Source organism: Temnothorax americanus, unplaced genomic scaffold (genome assembly GCF_048541705.1).
Source record: "Temnothorax americanus isolate GAGA-0224 unplaced genomic scaffold, ASM4854170v1 Scaffold16, whole genome shotgun sequence".
NCBI classification, from domain to species: domain Eukaryota; kingdom Metazoa; phylum Arthropoda; class Insecta; order Hymenoptera; family Formicidae; genus Temnothorax; species Temnothorax americanus.
Genome location: NW_027509297.1, coordinates 1824520 through 1839290, shown reverse-complemented (window position 1 = coordinate 1839290; position 14771 = coordinate 1824520). Strand labels below are relative to the sequence as shown.

The 14771-nt window shown below is 42.9% G+C and overlaps 1 protein-coding gene across 2 annotated transcripts in view; it reads left to right on the top strand.

Annotated features, from left to right (window-relative positions):
- Positions 1 to 14771, top strand: part of Plexa (plexin A) — a 276975-nt gene that overhangs the window by 31974 nt on the left and 230230 nt on the right. The window contains exon 1 of one of the 2 annotated variants that reach the window (XM_077402604.1): positions 8547 to 9056. The exons of the other annotated variant lie outside the window; for it this stretch is intronic. The gene's annotated coding sequence lies outside the window, so the exon portion shown is untranslated. Of the gene's footprint in view, positions 1 to 8546; positions 9057 to 14771 lie in introns of those variants that run through there. 2 annotated transcript variants of the gene reach the window in all.

Genomic DNA, 14771 nt, shown 5'->3' with positions numbered 1-14771 from the left:
TGTAATTAGCCGTCCGTTTCTCGCGCTCTCGCGTATACGATGCGGCGGACACGTGTGACCTCGAATATTCGAAGCTATCGAAGGAACTCGATATCGAACTGCCCTCTCCGTTTCTTCTCTCGCTCTCTGCTCGTCCCCTCGAGCCCGAGAGTTGCTTTACTTCGCCCGAGCGCGAGTTTACAGTCGGGAGAATGAATTTATCGAGGGCGAGAAATCGAGCGCGCGCGGCCGCGGCGCGGCGGGGCTAAGAGTGCTCCCAGGGTGTAAAGATCGGATCGTCTCCGTCGGTGCGTCGAGGGCAGATCGAGATCCCGATAATGGAAGTTCGCGATACGACGACGGTGCACTTGGCGCTTCTCGTACCCGCGAGACGCGAGATCGTGCACGCGCGGAGAGATTGTAATCAAGCATTGTGTTATCGCTTCGCATTCCGACGGCGAGGTGCGCGATGGATAATTATTTCCACTTCGATCTCTTCGAGCGAACAAATACTCGCTCTCTCGCCATTGTGAAGGAGAAGACTCTTGCTTTCGCGCACGATCGACTCTCGTCCCGCCACAATTAGTCACCGTTCGTTGATCGTCGCGATAATGATTCTGACCCGAGGACAAATCGAGAAATTTTCTGGAGTAACGACTCAACCGTTCGAAGTAATAACTTAAAATCTCTCGTGTTTTTCTTACGTGTTTCTGATTTATCTAATCGGGATATTTGCTGAAAAACGTGTTTCTTAAGTTGAAGACTTTAAAGAGCTTTTATAAAGCATGCAGTATAGTGTTTTTCATGTCTTGAATCTTATCATTGTTTTACATTTTAAAACGACTAGTACAAAGCATTCTAGAGCATTATGTACATAATATGTACATAGATATTATAACTAATTGGTGCTTTTAAATATTCATCTTCGTGTTTCTATCTAGAGATATAAACCAAACGTAAAAACAGATTAAATTAATTAATTCTAGTAGTTCTATTCGCGAGGAAAGGAGACTAGAGGAAGGAGAAATTAAAAAATTATTATTAAAATTATTATAAATAGAGATTATATGTATAATATTTATAATATAATTTACAACAATAGATTATGAATGAGCTTGATAAGCTAATGTAGGACAACTCTTACATTAGATATAATGAACTCTAGATTTGTTGGATTATGGGAAATTTATTATGCTTGGCGTTACTAAAGACAGTCTGATAATATAGATTGAAATATTTGATGCAAGTTTAGATTTCGAAATCATACTTTGAACTTTGCGTCCACGTTCCGTTATGCACATTTGATTTGTGCACGTCTTTTGTCCTGATGTCGTGATTTCAGAATCATTTTTGCCTCGAGCGTAACATACATAATGCGACACCCACGCGTCAAACGGAATCACATGACTCGCGGAAATTAGATGCCGCGTTTCCGTTCCCGATATCCCTCGCATTTGTCATATGCAACAACATGTACTCGACGCGCGTATATACCGCATATACATCCGTTCGATTTTTCCATCGGAATGAATTCGCCTTTCACACGCCAGTCGCCCCAGCATTTTTATCCGATGATGACGTTCGAGCGCCGCGTCGCCGTCGCCGTCGGCCGCGATCGATTTCGACCTAGCCATCAGAGATGACATTCTTTATAGTTATATAATAGGGATGCACACGCGATAATAAAGCCCTTTTGCTTCCTCCACTGTCTACCGCTCGATTATGACATTAGTCGAAAAACATATTTTTCTCGAAGATCGGCGAGTGAGTAATTGTAGGTACGCGCAGCGGGACTCCATCTCAATGCCGTGCAGTTAACTCGGTTCACGCTCCGACGAGTCCGCCGATTGGCCTCATCGGTATGATGGCTAAGTGAAATTCCATCTGTCGTCGACGAACGCGAGGCAGGCGATGTGCAGCGTCGGAACGTCCTCATCGCTATTTCGACGAGCCTTCGCCGTCGTTTTGACGTTTCTAGGTCAGGCCGACTGCGCTTCTGGGTCGCCCAAGTTCCCGAATGTCTTTATCGCGGAAAGTCAAGCTCGAACGAACTTCGTCACCGCTGCTGTCGACGCATTATACCATGAAGTTTTAACTGATGTACAGTGCGCGAGATACCAGAGAATTAGTCGTTGTGCACAAACGACAGACGGAAAAGTTACGGGCGAATATACAAATGGGGATAATTGTTTTCCGAATTCGTCGAGCGATGATTCGCTCGAGTCAGAACTTCATTTCATATTCCTCGACGATAGCAATTATTACCCGAATTGCATTTTTTGAGACTTTTACCCAAAACTTATAGAAATATTTGATATTTATAACTGATATATTCAATTATTGTAATTATTTATTTTGTAATGTATGAAAAATATTTTTTTAATCAAACTGTTATATGGGTATGCATATTCAGGAAATTTATATAGGAAGGTGTTAATTAAGATATTTTGATATATAAGATAGAAGCATATATTTCTTTATTAATAATAAATCAGTTACTCATTGCAGTAATTGTTGAACGTCATTGCGAAATCATTAAAAGGGAAGCAAAATATGAAAAGAAAAAAAGATCGTCTATTCGGGTTTATTCTCAAAGTTGTAACTTTTAATCCAATACATGAGCGATTCCTACAGATATTCATTAGAATACTTTCGTATGACATTACTGTCTTTCACAGTGTTTTTCATCGAATCGTCGCGTTTGTAATTTCGTTACATTGCGACACAAATAGCAATGGATTCCGTAGTGTCGAGATACAATGCGAATTATCCTTTTGTCCTTGGAGTTCCTTTGTCCCGATACTTCGGTACTCGCAATACTCGCATCCTGAGGACCGAACAGAATTCCTCGTCTCGTCGGAATTATATGGTGAAACGGCAACAGGGAGTTGTTTTCAGGGCTGTAATACGAACGGACATCTTTTAAACGACCATTGTTACACTATGTGCGACGCTGAAATGAGACTGCGTTATTTCACTATTTGATTCTAGAGTAAATTTTATAGACACAACTATCTCATTATTTTATGGAGAGAGATACCGAAATCTCATCACTTCCAACCTGCCCGTTCTTTGAAAAAAGGAGAGACAAGAAGTTCTGCAATTTAGAAAATGAAAGTGGAAAATTGCCCAGTCATTTATACGGAATTTTATTACGTGAAACGTATATAGGCACGAACTGACAGGCTTTGAATAGTGAATAGTTATACACGTTGCTAAAGAGCGTATCATTAAACCACAAGTTAATTAACTTAATTTTGTATCTAACTGCTGATAAGCATTTATCATCGGTGCTGGATATACCGCGGTTTCGCCGCGTAGAAAAAGAAGCGCCGGATATATACACGCGCTTAACCGACGACGAGACGCCGCCGCCGCGTCGTCGCGGTTAATAATCAGTATGCGCCGATAAGAGGAGCCGGGCGTGATTAATACTGGTAACTCCTTATCGCCAAGGTGTGGAGTATATACTTGCTTGCGGTAGTATTACCGCTTGGTGCGTGCATATAACGGTCACTCCGCGGCGAATACGAATTATTTCTCGGATTTCTTCGTGTGGGAATGTCCAATCACGGCCGACACGTTGATTACAATCGCTCGATGCACTACCGCGTGCAGATCTGTTTTCCGAGGTGGATAGTACAGATGCAGCAATATAGTCTCGCTTACTTTGAAAGTGATGTGCGTCCGGCTTTCAAACGTTATGAATTTTAATGTGACGCGGATATAAACTCATGTGGTATATCGAGTTCGGCGAGATCTTCGAAACCGGATTTACAGTTTTAAAATAAACGACATGTATGTGGAGCTATCGATACGTTTTCCAATGACTATGGTTTCCTTTTTGTGTTGCAGTAGTAATTAATTATTTACGTCTGGTAAAACTCGATCGAGAAGATCTATTATGCATAACGCTGTGAAAACAATTAGCACAACATTAAACCGCGTTACACATGATTTATTACTTTTTATATAGATTATACAAAACAATTTAATATAAAAATAACTCGAACCAATGACTAATCTGATATATAGGTACATGTACAATTTATTTATATACAGAGCGAATAATTTTGAGTATTTTTAAAACGTAGATTAATAATAGATAATAATTTAACTTATTTTAACTTTGTAAAATAATTTAAAAAGAATGACAAATACATATGATTTATAGCTTTGTCAAGATAACATTTTTATAAAAGATATATCTAAATTTATTTTTCCTAAAATTAATAAGATTAGAAAAATACAATATTTTCTAATGATTACGAATGTTTGAAGTGATTACGGAGAATAAAGAGAGAAGGTTTAGCCTTGGAAATAAATCCTCATGGGTATCGTATAATGTTTCTACATCGTACTTTCTACGTGGATACTGTAAATCCCATTAATCGTGTATTGTGATGAATCCGATTATAATTTTTGGATGATGGAACGAGCTTGCTGAGATAACGCTTTATTTTCGCGAGCATCGCGCGCGATAGCGCCGGGTGCTTTTTTAAAATCTGGAACTGGTTTATAAGTAGCGCACCGGTTTTTAAGGCCCTTCGGTGAGGTGGGACGGACGGAGAGAGAACGATTCGCATCTTTTCTCGTGCGCGCCCCGTTATTATAGCAGTGGTGTCGATAGAGGTGCCCGTCTTCTTTATTTGTGACTACAGCCCTGGTTCTCCTTGCCAGCAGCCTTGCCCGAACCGGCCAACGACCGTATCTCTCTTACCTATCCCGTAGCAGCTCTCTCTCTCTCTCTCTTTCGCTTTCTGTCTCTGTCTCGGTCTCTGTCTCTCGTTACTCACCTCTCGCCTCTTCTTTGTCTCTTTCTCGCTGCTCTGTCCGTCTTTCACACTCCTTTCTCTTTCGCTGAACAAGCTCCGCTCTTCCAGGTTTCCTTTGATCCGACGTGTACAGGTAGCCTCATGCTAAACTTGCACGAACTTGTAACCGATCGACGATTAAGATTCGAGGTGTCGCGCATTTGAAATGAGAAAAGATATTTCCGACGATAAGGATTAGGGTCCGTGACGTTTTACTCTACATTGACTGACGCGTATTTTATCGTAAAACGCAGAAGGAATTTCAGCGTGCTCGTAAACTTGTGTTGTGTTAACTTCGTGACGTGAGATTTTTACTTTTGGTCTTTTGTCTGTACAACGCGCGCGTATAGATGAATGACTCCGCGTTACGTGCGTCAGATCCTTATAGAGATCAGAAACGCGTTTCGGCAACGCGAAATCGCCGTGACAGCGCAATGACAATCTACACAAAATATTCGGAGCTGATGCTATTTTGGTTTTTCGTATTATTCGTGCGGAAGGTACGAAGATGTTTGTGATATAAAAAAAAAGAAAAGATAATTTATACAAGATATTCAGAGCTACTATTTTGGTCTTTTATTTTATTCATGCGAAAAGTGTGAAAATATTTGTGATAGTATCAAGCGGAAGTGTTATCTTAGATATGTGTTTATAAATATCATTCAGCAACACACAGTGGACAGAATAAAAAAGAATACGAACATTTCTGGGACATCTGAGTGGGTTGATATCTGGGCGATAGTTTAGCTATTTTATACGCGTAGATCGTGCGCCTGGCATTATTTTGAATCTCCTTGTAAGCAATTGCGCCGTTGTGGACTCGACTTGCTCGAAAGAATGAGTGGGCTAACTTTCGTTCTGACTGGCGTGGGTGGCGTGGGCCTATCCCGTCTTATCAACTGCAGCGGATGAGGCGGATGTCACGATAATACGACTCACAGCGTGCTTTCATCATCGTAATGAGCCTTGTGCCAAATATTTCGCTTAACGAGGGAACCGTGAAACTATATATCAGACATTCTTTTTATAGAATCATCATATTTAGTGCTTTATTACTCAACAATTCTTAAATTTATTAAAAATGTTTATGAATCTATTAATTAAATATACAATATTTCAGGATTGCTATATTTGCGAAACTTTGAGAATGATATAGATCGGAGTTACATTTTAAAATAAACTTTATCAATAGATATAATAATTTTATTGTGCTAAGGTTGAAAATTTGACAGATTTTCGTATTTCTTTTTTTGGCAGTAAAAATTTAAACTTTTAACATAGTTTCTTTCTTGCTAGTCCAATAATTTTCCCTCTTTTGTTATTGTTCCTATAATTTTTATTATTCAGTATTCTGATTGGATAAATTCTAATAAACCCGAAGCTCCGGCGATTAGCTCAATATCACTGTGGAACAACGTCTTTCTGCATCGATGCAAATACGCGTAACAGTACTCACTGGCTCGGATTTCGAGCCACCGCGCCGCGCGAACCACCTCGCGACGGTCGTTCGGTCCCGGCAGGGCGGAAGAGCTTGACGAAAAACGATATTCCTTCGCTTCATGCGCGAGCGAGCGAACTTGCGGAATTGCTCGCTGTTCACATTACGCCGGTGCCGCGCTACGCTTCTCGCCCGTTGACGAGGAAACTATCCTATTTCGTCGTCCGTATCGCGTAACACCTGGACACCATTAATGCGACGTTACACATTACGGAACGGATAAGGTGTACGCGGGCGAGCGACTAGCAGCCGCGCGTAGTGACCTGTCCTAAGTGGTCGACCACGATGTCCACGATCGCGATCGCGCGTTCTTGAAATATCCGCATCGTCGAATCTGAAGAGCATGGCTGGCCAGCATTCGGGATCGCTCGTCGAATGGCGAATCTCGAACAGACTTTGCGCGAAAGTATAGCTTCCCTATTTAGGGCCGGTTGTTCCAACCTGTTGGTAAACTAACTAACAGTTAAATCATATATATATGTCTTTGTTTATCTTTTACATTAGACAAAGATAGACATATGATTTAACTGTTAGTTAGCTTACCAACAGGTTGGAACAACCGGCCCTTAAAACCTTAAACTCTGTTTTCTCTAAATTTATAATAACGGAGATACGATTATTTACCTCTATGGTACAGATATTAAAACAAATAAAAAGTTTCAAGCTGATATTTTATTAAGTATCAGGAAAAGTTTCGGTTTTAGCTAATATTTTTTTATTTTTCAACTGACCTTATTTATCACGCGTCAAATTCAAATTTTAAGTATCTGTATTTTAGAAATAAAAAATTGTATCTCCAGTTTTTCAGGTCAGATGCAGTTAGCGACAGTTGTACTATTGAATATGTCAGTTAAGGCCATCGCACACAAAATTGCATAGGCTGCATAAGCATAGCATAAGACCGCTGGACCAATGAGCATTTTATGTAAATCAATATGGCGACTTTATGCTGGATGCTCATTGGTCCAGCGGTCTTATGCTATGCTTATGCAGCCTATGCAATTTTGTGTGCGATGGCCTTTAATTCACTTTATAGTTCAAAGCAAATTGCTATTTTTATTTTATATCTAAAAGACATGTACCATTTCCCTATTTAAAACCTTAAACTCCGTTTTCTCTAAATTTATAACAATGGATATACGATTATTTACCTCCAAGGTACAGATATTAAAACAAAAAGAAAGTTTTAAGCTGATATTCTATGAAGTATCGGGAAAAGTTCCGATTTTAGCTATCGTTTTCTTATTTTTCTTAATAATTAATGTTATCGCAAGATTTATTTGCTTGTCGCTTCCGCCGTCGGGAGCGAAAGAGCAAGCCGCGCGGGGCGCGCAATAAACTTCCAAGCGCTTTCTTAGCCTGCGCGCGCTCGATCGCGATTACATCGTTTCAATTCGCGCGCGTTATTTCAATGCGCGAGGACGCGGACGCGTGCACGACCATCGCAAGGTAGCGTCGGTCGGCGGTCGGCGCGCGCACCGACTATAGAGAGAATTCCATTGAAGTCGAAGCTTTCCCCGCGCGGCGGGCGCGATAAAAATGCGTGAGAACGCGTCGTCTCCGTCGCTTGGCACCGAGCGGGAAGAGTCGCGGCGCGCCCGCGCCGATTCCCTCCCGGAGAGAAACTCAATATACGTAGGTAGTATGGGCTTCGAAGTCTCGGCGAAGGAGTCGCGTTGCCCAAGCGTCGCGTTTTGCAATAGCGAAACGTCCTCGCTCGCAGGAAGGTCGTCTCGCTCGCGGAGGAGATACCACCTTCTCGCTCGTCATCGATTGTAACCGCGGCTCGCATCGCGCGCGCGTCATCCCGCTGCAGGATTACGGAGTAAGTACGTTCTCCCCCCCCCCCCCGGAGGTTTTTCGCGCCGTTACATCCGAACGAAGCGAGAAAAAAGGGCGAAAGGGCCACCGCGCACCGGTGCACGATCGCGCATCGCGCCTCTTGCGTTTCTCTCGCCGCTATCTCTGCCTACCCGCTGGTGACCTACGGCGAATCTCGCGATCGGAAACGGGAGCAAAAAGATAACGAGCGTTGGCCTTCGTGCCAGACGGTGTACGGCGCGTTGCGCGACTTCTCGCGCGGTCACGCGACACCCCCTCGAAGAGGCACGAAGGCAAAACGTAACGTAACGTGGCGGCGGTGCTGTGGTGCGTCGTCGTCTGGTGGTCTTGGTCTTGGTCCGGTCGTCTCCGGGGAAGGGAAGCGCGAGCGCGAGCGCCGGACCGGACGGGAGAAAACCGGAGCCGCGCCTGCTCGTGCAGGTCCGTGCAGGTCCGCGCGCGTTCGGGCGCGCTCGCGCGCGCTCGGCCGTCTTCGGCGCGCCCGAGCTCGCGAGCCCTTCGCCGCCGCCGTACGGCCGTGATTCACAGTCCGGGTCAGTTCGTCGAACGATCGTCGCTCCGTGCGGGAGGACGCGTGCGCGAGAGTGTGCCGCTGTGTGATCACGTGAGAGCAGTGCGGAGGAGAGCAGTTCGATACCTCCGAGTTGAGTTTTCGGTGGTGACGCGTTGCGTCTCGCGTTGCGTCGTCGTCGTCGTCGTGGTGCCGTACTCGCGCGGGAGAGGGGGGGGGGCACGGGGCCTCCCGTTTGGAAACAAGTGAATATAAGTGAATAACGTGAATAATCGTCCACCGGCGGGGCGGATATCGCGGGGGTTCAGTGGCGTGCCGAGGGATAATGTGCAGGCGTGTCGGCGTGCGGGCCGCCGTCGAAGTTCCACGGAGAGACACGAAAGCCGCCGACGGGCGCCAACACGCGTGACAGGTAAGAACTTAACCTCCACCGTCGTGGTGCTGGGCCTGCTTGGCTCGCCGCCGCGGCCGAAATTTCTCGTTCGACGACTCGCATTTTCGACGGCGACGGGCGGGTGTCTTTCGCGTAGGCGTGGTTTTTGCGATTTCCCCGTTTATTGTTGTCCCTACGATCGACGTGCGGGCGCTTTGTCGGGTGTAAACTCCGTAAGAGTTCACGCTTCGCGTGGAAAAACCGAACGGATTATCGGAGTGACGAGAATAATCAAGTTCGTTAATCAATCAAGTTTAAACCTCGCCGGTCCCTTTTGACCGTTGAAACCGTTTGGACACTCCGAAGAGGCAGTTTGGGCTTCTGTTTTGAATACAACTTTGCGGGCGACCCCCGCGAGTCCCCGCCCGCCTCCTGCAAGTCTCCGCTTCCGAGAAATCCGACCTCTTCATTTCTGCTTTATTCTCTCGGTAGTCTCAGTCTCAGGTATATCGGTTTCATGGATGAAGCGAGTGTTGCGAGTCGATTATGGAGCATAAAGGACCGTTTTATTTTGCATTCGTCGGGGAGCCCGCCGGCTCCGTTTAGCTCGACTCCGAGCTAGATGCTGATGCGCGATCGCGTCGGAAAGAAAGCGAGTCCGGTCTGCGTGTTCGAGAACGTCGCGCTGGAGCAGCGGTTCTTAACCTCTCGACTCCCGCTGAATCCCATTGAATCCACCGCTGTAAACTGGGATTCCATCCGTTTTACCGAGCGTAACGAAAATTCAATTTCATTCGCGATCATACGCGTGTATGTGCCGAGTGGCGCCAATAATTTTCACATTTTTAACGGATCTGAGTTCGATCGCTCACAAAGATGTCGGCAAAGAGCGCGTGGCTTTTTCGGAGCGAAGGCCTGCTTCAAATCGTTCACAAAGACGTCCTAGACGAAGGAAATTGGTGCGAGAGAAATTGGAGGCGCGTTTTGCGCGCCAGGCTCTGTTAATTTCCCGTAGCAACAAAGATCCTTTCAATTTTGCAACATTTGCGAGGATGTTGCGAGTGGATTTTGAGAACCGCTGCTTTAGCTACACCATTGAGAATTCTAAATTGAAGAGGGGAAAGAGAAGGGTACGATGAAATTTTAAGCGTGACGCGCGAAGCCGTCTAACGGGTCGAAAGAAAGAAAGCGATTAAGAAAAGAAATGTTAACGCGAAAGGTAATTTTTGAATTTTTAAAACCAATTTTTTCCTCCGATCATTTTGCCAATTAAAACGTATCGGCAAATACATTAAAACTGAAGCGCAAAGCTCCGTTAGTGAAATACGGATTAATATGTATTAATAAGATACGGAACTTTTGAACTCTTTAACTTTTTCGCGGTGTATATATTATATACGTTACGTTGTCGACGGAAAGTGACTTAACAAGATTCATTGTGTTCTAAAAAAGTATGTTTTGGCGTGTAAAGAAAGAAAATAATGGCCGACATTTGTCGCGGTATTGGACACGAAGCGAAGTAAAATATCGCTCTCTCGAGCGATACTGATAGTCGAGCGATCTTATCTCACCGGGATATTTTTTTATATCTGTTACAAACACGTCAATATTCCATTGAAGAACGTTCCCGCAATTATCTCTTATCTTTTTTCTGAAAACGCTTAGTCGATTCGAAGTCAGTTTTTCTTAATGAAAATTTCGGCATTATTCTTTTGCCTGTATTTAATTTTTTGCATCATATATTTTTTTCTAAATCTAAACTCTGTCAATAAACTCTGTCAAAATAGCATTTATTTCCAGCGGAGGATAATGCTTTTTTATTCGCTTTCCCGAATTTTTGAACTTGAAATTATTCAGGTTCTTATAAATTATGATTCAGTTATAATATACTTTTCACGCATAATTTACTTATATTTCAAATTTCAACATCGGTATATATCTTCGTTTGAAACATTCATCATCCTGCTTATATTTTAGTTGTATGTACAACCTCTCAATATCTGTAGTTATACAACCAACGAGTTTTGGCAGATATTTATGGCTTCGATGTGATTATTATACGGTATACATAATATACGCATTTGTTTCGCGCAAAGAATGTTCGAAATCCATTTCTACTATGTTCCTTATATGGAGCTGGATAACATGTTCTGTCATCCTTTTGCATTCGTTATTATAATTTCTGATTTGTGATATTTATAATATTTTGCGGCCGATGTGATATATTTTATTTGCGTCACACGAACACGAATACACAATAATACATTTAGTGGTATAATATGCTGTGTTGCCTTAGTTAAGCAAACACATTTAAATTATAGGATGCACGGTAAAATATTGACGCATTTTTCAATCATTTTTCAATGATTTATCAATTGCACAAAGGAATAAAATTGCATTTTGAAACGCGTAAAAACACATCAATCGGTGCAATCGGAGTTCGTAATAAAATAATATATTCTACGTGGTTCGTAGCCGAGTATATGCATACACAATGCGATTTTCCGGAACTGAAAACGAAATATTCACGCGGAAAAAGACATTTCCGCGAGACTTTAAAATTTTAATATTGTTTCGGAGAACGTGTGAAATCGAGAATTTTTTGAGGTATGAATATGTCGACACGGTATGCCAATAATTTTAATTTTAGTAAATTGACAGCTACGTCGGAATGAGAAATTGACGTATAACTAATGAGATATATACATTGCCGCGCGTATTAAAGAATTGCGTCGTTACTGATGGTGAGCATTATTACGGAAGTTAAATTAAAACGCTAATGAAGGATTTTGTTTTACTGAAAGTTGCATTCGACACTTAATTATCACGACATATAAAATTGACTTAAGTCACACCAAATAAAAAGATGTTACGTTCAAATAAACGTACTCTTAAAGAAGCTTAGTCCTTAGTCTCCATATTAATTTCGATTTATGTATTTAATTTTAAATATTAAAAATCTTGTAAGCTAATATCAGCCAAGCAATGACAAGATTTCTGAGGAACAACTATACTGCAATTCTATATCGAGAATTTTTTCTATAAAAACGAAGCCGGCATTTTTAGGATACTTCATACATATTTATGTTTCCGCGAGATGCTTGCATATGCATGTGACTTTTTGAATCAAGCCGAAAACAAGCTATTCAGTCGCGGGTAGTAAAGTCGTTCTTCGGAGTTTAATATTTCAGTGTTCTCTCGCGGAGCGATCGCCCAGGTACGGAGAGAATTTTCGGTGAATATTACACGCGCCTCGTGTTTCGGAGCTCGTGATAAAATAATTCTCACGCTCGTGGTATGATAACGCAGTTTTCACATTCGCGTTTTGAATATAATGCGCGCGCGGGCGGATACATATATTTCGCGGAGAATCGAAAACAAGAGGATCTCCGAGCGGGCGGGACAGGACGGGACGGGACGGGACTGGACTGAACGAGAACGTTCACCGGGACGTTTTAATACTTTAATACCGTTTCGGGGGTACAAACGCGAGCCCGAGAAATACGTCGCTTAGCGTCGCGTCGTCGTCGTCGCGGCGACTCGCGCGCCCCGAATTTATGCGGCCGGTGTATTCTTCCCCTATACGGTATTCCGTTGCGTATATATCATTCCCTGAGTCTAGAGCGGTGAATCGCGCGTAATCCACCGCGTTCACGTAACAACCACAACGCGCTCTTTATTTCTCCGTCCGCGGCCACAAAACTGTAGCATTTTCGAGCGGTTTGTACTACTTCAAGCTTGAAGGCTCATTGCTTCGTGAAACGTTAGACCGTTTTCAGGGAAAGTAAGATAAGCTCCGCCTGTGTCAACAGTGCCTATACCGAGGATGTGTTTTCCCCCCGGATTCTATCGCGAAGGTAAAAGTAAACGTGACGTTACACGGTCACTCCCAACGTTTTTTCTATAAAAACCATATTTGCGTGAATAAAATTCTCGCTCTTAAACGTTAGGTAAATATACCCAAGTTGTTCCAAGATTATGTAAATAATGAGCTTAAAGATATCCGGGGTAAAATCACTAAAATCAGTACAGAAACGAATAAAGTAAGCCTTAGCTTTATGCGGTACATAAAGAAAATCTTTTGAAATATTGTCTAATATTCTACAATTGCGGGTGGGCGAAAATATATTATCTTGCGGCACCGGCAACTTTGAACTGCGCCACTGTCTACGGACTATCTCAAGATGGACAGGCATGGATAATGGAGAGATATACGTCATCCAGCCAGTCTCGTGTGCGAGCGAGGTGCAGTTTTGAGATGAAGTGTTTGCATGTGCGTGTGCGCGCGCGCTTGCGTGCACGTGTGTCTGGTATGCGTGTGTATGCGTGAGAGAGAAAAATCCATTGATGGGAATCGATGCAGCGTCTGTATTATTATCTCTGGTATAGGCGTCTCGTCTGACTTGAGCAACTCCGCGGCGGAAAAGTTAGTTTTCTCGTTAAAGGCGACGATGTCGCGGTGTTAACGGCGATAGTCGTGCCGCGCGTGGTACGTTACAGGGAGAGAGGGAGATAGAGACACGGAAACGACGTCATTACAATCTCGGGAAGTATGGCGCTACCGCCGGTTGGATTTCGCCTCTTCGCAGGAAGAACATTAAGGAGCGACGCGCGCGCGCGTCGTTAATTCAAATGAATGCATGTCTTAATAAGGTGGCAATTTGTTCGTACTACACGAAATCGCGGAATGTAAAAACGCATAATTAAGTAGCAACAATGTAAAACATATATAGTCGATTCAATATAAATAAGAGTTGTATTTTCCACCTCTCTCACACAGCATAGTCACAAACGAAAAGTTACGTTAATTCAAGAAATACATCCGCATCAGAATGTATTCAAAACGTTTTAGTAATACTCGTGAATATTTGATAAGCGAACGCGTCGTCTGGAGTCAGCTTTATAATGGCGCATAAGCGCGATGAATGGACAAGAGGCGGGGGAGGGTGAGCTGAAAGTATGAATGGATTAATCAATTTATGCAGGCGTAGTCTTTGCCCGCATATCCCGACTGTCGTGGGATCAAAAATTTTTAGTTGCGAACGGCAAATATCCTACGAGAGAGAAAGAGGTGTGAATGTGTACAAAAGAGGAGAAATCGGATAGCGAATGTATACGATAGCGATTGAAGTTAATTTGTTTAACAAGATTCATTTTTCAGTATATCAAATATAATAAAATAAGTTGATACGTGTGATGATAAGATGAAAGGAAATATACACAAGTTTAAAGAGAGATATGTAATTAGTTTAAAAGTGAAATTTAATTAGGTGGAATATTTCTTGTTTTATTTAGAGATAAAATTAGAAATTCTTAACAGCTGTACATTTAATATCGAGACAGGCATAAAAATTTTTTTTGATTGTTCGGCTTTTCAGAATTCCTTTTTCTCGCCGTTTATTTTTATCCACTTTAACGTTTCGTTCTTTACATAATCAATATTTAGATATACTTTCCTATGTATAAGGTAGCGAGTGTGTCGATATACGTAATACTTTCAGAGCACGTTCCTCGATAGGCGACATAGTGCCGGCACGGGATTAAGCGACACATTGCCCTAATTGCATGTAACGCGATCTCTATCTTTCGTAACGGTACTCTCGGCCGATTCGCTTAATAAGAAAACTTTGTTACGGCGTGCCGTCGGAATTGCGAATGTATCGTGCCATCGATGAGAGCAAGAAAGCAGCCGTGAACTCGCGCGAATGACTGGTCACTGAATCATTCGCGCAATAATCCACGCCTGCACACCCG